This window comes from Lycium ferocissimum, chromosome 5 (assembly GCF_029784015.1).
Source record: "Lycium ferocissimum isolate CSIRO_LF1 chromosome 5, AGI_CSIRO_Lferr_CH_V1, whole genome shotgun sequence".
In the NCBI taxonomy this organism is placed as follows: Eukaryota; Viridiplantae; Streptophyta; class Magnoliopsida; order Solanales; family Solanaceae; genus Lycium; species Lycium ferocissimum.
Genome location: NC_081346.1, coordinates 34,712,810 through 34,722,021, shown reverse-complemented (window position 1 = coordinate 34,722,021; position 9,212 = coordinate 34,712,810). Strand labels below are relative to the sequence as shown.

Sequence of the window (9,212 nt, the reverse complement as noted above, 5' to 3'; positions counted from 1 at the left end):
TAGGTCGTGATTTTTAATCCCTTAAGCAAGGAGTTTTCCACGGTAACATCCCGTGTCCTTTACATACTGCATTGCATAAGGGAACTGGTACACAACCAAGCCCCTCATATATTGTGTTTGGTGGACGCACAACCTACATCAGTTAGTATCCGAGCAGGTTCTTTCGAAAAGGTTAACACCTAGAAAGGATCCTCTTCATGGCTAGCTCGTCAAACCAAATGAACGGTGAGTGTTGTAACGGTTCGCTTTTTTACGCGGGTTTAGGGCGTAAAAGGCTACTGCGTAGTCGTTGGTGCTCTTTCGGACTTTGTTTTTAAAAGAGTCGCCACCTAATTTTTAGGAAATTAGGAAAATCGGTTTTGAAGGGTTTATTCAAATACCGTGAAAAAACCTTCGTAATCCAAAGTTCTAGGTAAGGGTTCTGATGATCCCCTGAGGTGTTAGGCGCCCCAGTATTAAGGATCCATACTATACGGTTGACCTTCGAATTCCAGTGTATGAGTACTGCTTTAAACTGCTTATTTTCTGCTTATTTTCCCATAAAAGAACTGTCATATCATATCTTTTGGAAGAATCTAAATATATCCCCTTTATTTATAGGGTACCATAGTTTCAGATTTATTATCTCCGAGTGTAAATAGTTTCCTTTTATATAGAAGGAATAAGTATAAGTTTATAAAGAAGAGTGAAAAAAGTCGTTATTTTTTGTAAGTTATTTAAATTTTGTACTCATACACCGAAGCTCGGGTTGGTCCGTATTGGTACGTTTCAGTCTTATCCGGAACTTTGTATTACGCGTGGGTTTTTAAACGTTTTTATATTTTTGAACCAGTATACCTCATCTGAAAATATAAGCTAATTTGGGGCCAACTTTGGGCCAAAACAGTGTTTGTGCAAAACTATTTCTGTTTTCCAGAAAATGAGTTGTCATCTCTTGGTAGGAAAAAATCCGGTTTTGTTTGAGTCCAAGACTTGGTCCAATATTTCTGTCAAAAGATTTGCCACTTATTAATACGAGTTAAAGTCAGTTACATATATCATTCTATTTAAAACTGATTTTTTCAGAAATTCAATCATTAAGCTAATTAACTCATTGTTTTGTGAAAATACCACAAAAACGGGATAGTCATTTTAATTTTAGAAAATCAATAGTGATTTATTATTTGAAAACAGTTTGAAAAAGAAGGCTGTATTATTATTATTATTATTATTATTCTCTTTTGTGCTTTAGTTGTAAAAGACCTTATGTTTGAGTTTGTGGTTTTCGAAAGTAGCGTACGGGGACCTAAATTCGACTAAACGGCCTAAGAACCATTGTCCTAAAACATCTAATTCTAATCATAAGTATTTTCCACTATAATATGAGTTGAATACATATAATTACATACACATAGGATCATACATATATGGAAACAAATTTTAAACTAGGGGCGTACCAAGCCCCTAGTGGCCATTTTCACCCATGGCTGGGCCTTCTGCACGCCTCGCTATCATTTTTCTCCATAGACCCGATCTTAATGTAAATGAGAAATCCCATTGGGCCTTTGGCCCAACAGGGGCTGGTTTGGACCCAAGCGGTCATGCAAGTAGAGGTGGAAAAGGAAAAAAAAAAAAAAAAGGGGAATTGGTTAGTTTATATTTAACTGCTCTTATAACTAGAATAATCAAACACACATGTATATATATAAACACACACACTATATAAAAGATCATATACTTGCCCCCATATATTGAGACTGCCTATAGGGATTTATTTTAAGGCTTAGTATTGGCATGGGCACTGGGTTTCAGCCTCGTATTCCCGATGTTGCACAAGTTCCAAAGGGTTTCAAAGAATCCCAGGCATGGTTAACACCGAGGAGACTAAAACTACCCAGAATTACCAAACCAGGTCCTAATACATATCCCAACAATTTAGTATACATGGAGAGTACACAAATCACACATGGATATAAGCCTATACTGGACAGTAATAAATGAAAAAACAAAGAACAATACTTCTAACTATTTATAACTTTACATAAAAGGAAATGAATTACATAATGGAAAAGATAAATGGATAGTCCCTGCTAAATATAACTATCATCTCTTTATTGGGCCCAATCTGAGACATGGGTGTCAAGGCTAAAGGAATAGACCCAAAAAGTGAGCCCAAAAAGGATAAGTCCAATACTGTGGCAGTTCTGCTCATCCCAGGATCAAAATAACATCCAAGCATAGTATTTTATAAATAAAAGCCAACTACGACACTCTTTCATAAACACTTTTGAAGGAAAAGCCCATCTCAATTAACAGGTCCAAATAACTACTCTATCATGGTGACCAAATGTTATTTCTATTCAGAACAATCCACTATTATGCACAATAATGGCAAAGTATATTATAGTCATATCCAGTTTAAAAAATAAAGAACTATACAACTTTAGGGAGAGATAGTAAGGTTGAATGGACAAGAGAAGGTAGAGGAAACAAGATGAAGTCTGTCTTAAACACCAGACATGAAACAGATCACCAGATATCAAAATTGGACTGGATTTTCAAAGACATCATTTCATATAAGATGTGATTAGAACTAGACCCTATTCTAGGTGAAAGAGGAGATTAGTTAATCCAGTTAAGAGGTCTTAAAGCATTACACAGAAAAGCAAGTTAGGGGAGCAACATTCAACTCAATAGAATTTTTCTAGAAAAGAAACCCAATTCATAACAATGGAGACAAGTTGGAAACTGATCCTGCACAGTACAACTTAGACATGGCCTAGAGTGAGATAAGTGACACATTAGTTCAACACACAATTAGAAGTGTTACAATTCACATCATCAGGAACTATACAACCAAAAAATAAGCAACATCTTTAAGCCATCAAGTCCACAGGTTAGTGAATATGATCTTTTTACTGTGAGAAAAGCTTTTGATGGATTCAGTATTGAGAACAACAGAGTAAACAGGACAGCCTAGTTAAGTGTACACAGACTTGAACAAAATCAGGACATCCCATTGGCATAAATCAGTTTAAAAGAAGAGAATAAAGAAGAGAAAGAGGCACACATCCACATAAAGTTTGAAAGCAATAATGTTCACATATAATCCTGAAAAAAGCACACTCTCCTCAACCAGGTTTAAGAAAAGAACAAACAAACACACTCTTGGCTTTTAAAAGGGAAACTGTCACTTGACAAATTAAGTTCTAAGAAAAGGTCATACAGTTTTGCACACTTGATCTTTAAAGGATCATACAACTCATACAAATAGCTTTTTAAAGATAATGAACACTCTACAACTTAGTCTTGAAAGGGGATAGGTCAATTAAATCAACAGGAACAGTTTTGGAGAATAACAAGCACCTTATGTTTGGTTCTGAAGGAAGTATCAAGTTCATACAAATTCAGTTTTTTCAAGAACTCAGACACTTCACAGCCATAAACTAAGAAAAGGAAGAAGAATTTGCACACACTGGTTTTTTGAGAGAAAAGAGTCAACCAGTCTCACTTTTAGTTCTAGAAACAAACAGACACTCTCATTTATTTAAGCCAAGGATATATCATTCATTTGTAAATCACACTATTATTCAAGAAAAGAGGTTTCTCAGCAAGTTTAAAACTTAAATAAAAAAAACAGGTGTGAGTAGGTACTGCAAACATCACACAGGTATAGGAAACTGAATTTGCACTCTTGTAAAGATGAACAAAGCACAAAATACCACAACAACAGATAACTTAAGGATAGGACAAGAAAGAAAGATCATCATTTTAGTCCAATGGACTCAAATAGGTCTTTAATCCTTATTCATTTTTATCAAACAAAGAGAGAAGCTAGAACTGGCTTCCTGTTTACTAGGCTTATTACAAAATAAGTAGGTTTGAAGTGACAAATTCCTTTTGAAGAAAGTAACTAATATAATCAATCAAGGATATCAAGTTCTGTTTCTAAAAAGACAAGTGAGGGTATGCCAAATATTAGTGTTCTATGTTTGGTGAAAAAGGAAGCTAGAAATCTAATCCCAGAAGAAATTCAACTATACCAATGGGTCCATGACCTTAAGGTTTGAAATTAGTATCAACAAATCTTTTAGAAAAAATTGAGTATGACAAATATATAAAATTGATTCTTCCCAGAATAAGTACAAGTTTTAGCAAAACAAGTCCCATCAAGATTCACCATACACAGAAGAGAGAGAGTTCACATAGGCAAGTATTAAGCACATGGATCACAGCAAGAATAAACCACACTTGTTTATGAAAACTAAATCCCTATTTTCCTGAATCAATCCATGAGAACCAAACAAGCACAGATGATAAAAGATTAGATGTTATTTTTTGGAAAAAATGTGTTGACCAGTCCATGTCAACTATTTTGATCAAGAAAGACAATCAGACACTTAGCAAACCCCAGAACTTCTCTTCTTGTCTTTTAAATAAAGTGACAACAAACAACCAAGTACAGACATCCAGGCAGTCAACTTATGTCAAATAGTACTCAAATCAAAAGAGAATCCAGAATTTAACTTTACCCTCCACAGACCTTCAAACTAACTCAATTTCTTTTAACTTTTCATTCTTTTGATACTACTTAAGCTAAGTGAGGTATGATAACATAAAACGAAATGACTCTATTCTTTTTAGACCAAAACAACGCACAAGAACCTTTTCAATCATTTAACACTATTCCATTAATACCAGACTCATACAAATAAGACCCTTAACTAAAGTTTGAAAGAAACAGAAATCGCAAAGGGGATTTCATGATAAAAACCAGCACTTGACTATAGAACAAACTTTCAGATGACAATAAAAGAGCAATTAGGACTAAGCAGACCAAACCAGACAGAGAAAATCAAACAATAAGACTTTTTTGAACTTAACCCTTTTCCTAGTCTCATTCTTTACTTTGAAATTCATTCTTTCCAGGAAAACAATCAAATGTAATGCAAACAAGTTAACTGAACATAAGGTAATCCAAACAGTTTCAAAGAACCAATGTTGACCCTTTTTGAAAAGAATAAAATCCATTACTTAGGCATTTACTAGTGCAATCTCGTTCAATAAACTATCACAAAGTGATTCAAAGTCCTAGTTCTATATTATTTTAAATTGTACAGGCAAGAAACAAGGTCCTGGACACATCCAATGCATTTAAATGCCAAATTTCAATCCCGATGATCACCCTTTAACTACTAGTCAATCTCAGACAATTAATGCAGTTTCTAAACAAGTAAGTTCATCAAAAACAAGTCACAAGATGACTAAATTTCACACTGGAATCACATAATCAAATAGTTTGCAAACAGTTTACAAGTAAAGCACCTTTTTCACTTCAAAACCAATTTTTTAGACAGTTAAAACTATGAATTAAGTAACTGAGTGATACTTAATCCAAACTAGAAAAGATGGTGTAGGTAATCAACTTATGAACCAACAATCTATACTAAGGAATAACACTCTAAATGAACACAAGTTGTAACAGTAAGGATAAAAGAAATGCTAAATCCACAATCAGCAAAAATCAGAACCCACAAACCATTTGGAACAATAATAACAGAAGCTAAAGAAGATGTAACTAAAAAGGCATAAATTACTTCACAACACAAAATGAAGAAACACTAAATTTACAGCTAACAAAACCCAATCCCTAAATCACTAAAAAATAACAAGGACACATATTACTAAACAAGAACAAACATCGAAAGCAACTGAAACTAAAAAAAGGAAATAATAAGAGCAATTGTTACCTTTTTTGGACAGGGCCAAGACCAAAAGTGGATTTGGAGGATCCTCTCTCCTAACACAAGCCCAGCAATGCGAAAAATAACAAAGAAAAGTACAAAAAATGAGAATTAGTTTTTCGAATCAACGAAAAACCTTAAGATTTTTTTTTTAGAAAATTTTAACTATTATCAAGGATTGAACTTTCACCCTTAGTTTTTATCAAATTTTTTTCTCCGACCTCTTCTTTCGTGAATGGGGGTTTCTATTTATAGAAACCCCAAAAATGCTCTAGAAACTACAACCAACAATGTGGGACTTGCAAGTTTTTTGCAAGTCTCACTCACAAACTAGAATATACGGCTCAGATGAAGTGAAAACGAAATCAAAGGTCTAAAACACTTTGATCCTAGCAATAAATATAACATGGGGGTGGGTATACCTTTAAGGTCTTGTTTGGCTATTTTCTGGTGAGAGAAGGACAAAGCTTTTAATGCTTCGTCCTCTCCTCCGTATTACGTGCTTCTAGACAGATGAGACGTGGCCAAGAAGGGGCGGGTAGGTGGTGCGTACAGCCAGGCGGCGTTAGGCTTACTTCTAGCCGCCTCCTTCTTCTCCTCTTTGCACACAGGCTCCTAGGGCCAAATAGAAAATGACGGGGAGGAGTATAAGGCTCCCCCCTCCTTTAAGCCGTTTAATGGACCGGGTCTGGTCCTTTTGTTGGACTGGGCCTGGTCCTATCCATTTTCATTAAAGGCTGGCCCGATTTCATATTGCTCTATACACATATATGTATATGCACCATGTATATACATGGTGTAAATACATATATCTGTATAGAGGGTCGGGGAAAAATAGACTAATACATAAATAAATAATGAAAAACTAATTATTAGTCCATTAGGACTTAAATAATTTAAGAATACGACTCATCAATAAAAGTAAAAATTATTTTGCAGATACCGGTTTTTTTTTAGTTAATTAATCGAATACGCAAACGCGCACATAATCAAGATTTAAAGGGTAAAATGGTCAATCGTTTTAATTACTCGAAATACCTATGACAATAAAACTAGAATAAAACTACTCATTAATCTAATTTTCTAGATTTAATTAACTAAAAAAATAATTATCCAAAAGGGTTTTCTTGCCCCTTTGGTTAATTACAATAAAATATTCTTCAAAAATATCAATTTGCACAAAAATTTAAAAATACCCTAGGTGTTTCTTTATCAACTCAAAAGGGTGAAATGTTATCTCAAATAATTTTGTAAAAATTACCTAGACCCCTTTGGGGTGCACAACTGATTTGATTTATTGTCCAAGACTCCGAGCACTTAAAATAGATTTCGGGAGCTCAAAAATTAGGTGTCAACAACTACGATAATTAAGCACATATGCATATACAAACACACAATGATACAAATCACAGGAAAGTATATACTTGCCCCTCTGCGTACTAGACTATGCATATTGGTCTAATTTCGAGATTTGATATGGCATGGGGACTGTGTCCTAATCCCATATTCCCGATGTCGCACAAGTTCCAAGGGGTTTCTGAGAACCCTAGGCATGGCTAACACCGGGGAGACTAGGTCTAACCCCAAATTGCCAAACCTATCTCAAAATACAAATATAGTAGCCTATTACACAAAAAGAGTTTGCGACTAAAATGAACAGTTACAAATGTGTACATGGCGATGATGATGAAATAGTTACTGCTAAAAGAAAAAGGGAACTATCAATTTAAGTAACTCAAAATTACAAGGAATACAGTTTGCTAAGTAAGAGAAATATCTTTCAATACACATACACGGTAACAACTTATACTTCTTCGGCCAGGCCCAATTTGCAAAACACTGGCCTGAACTGCAAACATCCCAGTATCAACACTCCCGGTTAAAGCCCAACCTCCAAGTACAAGTCATCTCGGTTTTTAACTCAAAGAGCAAATGGTAGTTTACAAATTCCAGGACAACCTTGAAGAAAGGTGAGTGCAAATGGAAAGCTCAAAGGTAATGGTAAAAAGGCTTCACTTGGCTATTTATACAACCCTTATTTTAAGAGGAGACTGTCTCACATTATACTCTCAACCATGGTACAAAAATAGATTCCTAATGTGTCATCAGTCAACACATATGCACAGGTTCACAAAGTGCTGGTTGGCGAAGAGTTTTAGGAAAAAAAAAGCTAAACTAACATGTAACATAGCCCAACAGTATCAAAAGAACACCACACAGTCAGAAGAGTGGGGAAACCGGGGGGGAGGGGGCATAGAATATAACAAGCAATTCCAATTATCAAAAGATGCAAGACAAGGACAGGTATGAGCCTAAAATTATAAGGACATCTCCTTATGATATTAACAGAATTTCAAGTTAACATGACCTCTCTAAAGGAGTATACTCACTCCAACATCAGACTGGGACCAGCCAAAGTTAAGCTAGGATCACCTCAGACATAGGACACACACATCCAGTCAAGTTCTTTATTTAGAATTTCAACTCAACATCCTCCAGGTGATACAGTAAAGAAAAGCCAATTCAAGTGAATGGAATGCAAGCAAACAGAATTCAATTGATTAGTTTGTAGTGCATGTGTCTTTGAAAGAGATATGCAGGGGTTCCTTGTCACTAACATGGCCTAGAGGTAAGGCAAGGACATGCCAGGTAAAAAGATTAAGTGAGGATCCAAATAAGTGTTAGCACATTCTCAAGAAAAACAGCTTTTGGGTCCTTCATCCTAGACAACCTAGCTTCCAGGTTTTGAAAGAAAAAGAATACAAATTGCAATACCAAGTAAATATGGAATCCACAAGACAGTTTGAAAAAACAGCTTTTAAAGACAAAGGAATCAAAACAAAAGTGGTTCTCAGTTTGAAAGTATGAATCCATGTAACACAGGAGAAGTTTTTAGGATGAGAACAAGTAAAACAGGAGAAAACACAAGCCAAAGCACAGAGTTGCATTACAGCAGATATAGAGACAACAACACAATTTTTTGAGGCCAAATGGTTTCCAAGTCTAAGGTGCACACACAAAAATCCATGGGACTTCACCAAGCTCCAGTTAAGACAAAACGCAAGGAACCTCAGTTCAATTAGCTAGTTCGTCAAATCAGTAAAGTCACATAAGTATGAAAGGAGGAATATAAAGCTTCACTGACACAGAATCAAGCACAAGCCAAGTCCCACTCTACAGGATTTGCAGATTTTCAGAGAAAGAAAAAAATCATAGTCTATGTGAAGCCTAGGACACTGAAACTTATCTATCTTTATTGAGATTTTATAAGAAAGGGAAGTTGAAGAAATCAGTTTTGTAATTTAAAAAAAAATCAATTCACATGTAGGTTCAATAAGGTACATACATCACAAGAGCATCATTAAACCAAACACAAGCTCAAAGAACAAACTCTTTTAGAAATTCAGTGGCAAAGCAAATATCTAGGACTGATTCTTATATCTTCAAACTTAATCAAAACTTTTGACCCAAAACAGGATCATATTATAA

At 35.0% G+C, this 9,212-nt stretch overlaps 1 long non-coding RNA gene across 1 annotated transcript; it reads right to left on the bottom strand.

The window, feature by feature from the left end:
* Positions 1-1,332: 1,332 nt before the first annotated feature.
* LOC132056762 (uncharacterized) lies at positions 1,333-6,670 on the bottom strand. Its single transcript, XR_009414931.1, has 2 exons — positions 6,146-6,670; positions 1,333-5,779 (listed from the first exon to the last, which is right to left on the bottom strand). It is a non-coding gene; the product is annotated as an uncharacterized LOC132056762 (long non-coding RNA).
* Positions 6,671-9,212: the final 2,542 nt, after the last annotated feature.